A 1,183-nucleotide genomic window follows, 5' to 3' on the forward strand; every position below is an offset into this window, starting at 1 on the left:
AGAAAACGATAAAAACTTCAAAAATTAAAATCCTTCGAGATGTAGTTATGTTACTACATCTACTAGTTAGGAAAATTTAAAAACTTAAATTTGGACATGTTTTGCAAAAAGTGTAGGGAAAATGTAAAACGGCTATAACTTTTGCATACTATGTCAGAAAAGAACGTATAATATATCAAAATGTTCAGCACAAAAACCCGCATCCGATTTTGACGGCCTACGGCTTGTTTGCAAATTTTTAGAATCCTCAAATTCTAAAAGGAAAAAAAGTTATGCTCAAATTTCAGTTTTTTTTAATTTTTGATAAATCTGGTCAAACTATGGTCAAACTACTTATTCAAGAAGTATTAGTGTTACTAAATAATTATTCAAGAATATTAGTGTTACTAAATAATTATTTCAGTTTTTTTGAATTTTGGTCAAATCTGGTCAAACTGTGGTCAAACAATGGTCAAACTACTTATTCAAGAAATATTAGTGTTACTAAATAATTATTTTAGTGTTTTGGAATTTTGGTCAAATCTGGTCAAACTATGGTCAAACTGTGGTACTTATTCAATAAATATTAGTATTACTAAATAATTATTGTTTTTTAGAACAATAATTTCAAACTCAAAAGTGAAATGTGTGACTTCATGCTCAAGCTAAATTCCTGAGGGTTAATAGGATTGACATCTTACTATTGTCAAGAAAACAACAAGTGCAGACTTGGAAACGAGGGAGAATAGAACCGTAAGTTAATCATGCTCAGGCCGGAGTAGTGAGATGGGTGACCGTCTGAAAAGTTAGATGATTTGGAATGATGAGGGGTGATTAGAGATTAGAGGTTAAATTGAGCGGTGATGAGGGTGATTAGAGATTAGAGGTTAAAATAGTTCAGAAATTTGAAAATTCAAAAAATTCAAAAAAAATTTAAAAAGAAAATTTTCAAAAAAAAACATAAAATTTCCTTTAGTACCGGTTCGTGTAAAGGTGGACCTCCAGGTAGCGGCCACGTAGACGGGCTTTAGTCCCGGTCCGTGTAAGAACCGGGACTAAAGGGGGAGGCTTTAGTAACGACTCTTTAGTCCCGGTTCCAGAATCAGGACTAAAGGCTCTTATGAACCGGGACAATAGGCACTTTTTCTACTAGTGCTCGCCGTCGCTCTCCCCCATGGGCGGTTGGTATGATTTCTTTTGGGAG

The sequence above is a fragment of the Triticum dicoccoides genome, chromosome 4A, assembly GCF_002162155.2.
Source record: "Triticum dicoccoides isolate Atlit2015 ecotype Zavitan chromosome 4A, WEW_v2.0, whole genome shotgun sequence".
NCBI lineage: Eukaryota > Viridiplantae > Streptophyta > Magnoliopsida > Poales > Poaceae > Triticum > Triticum dicoccoides.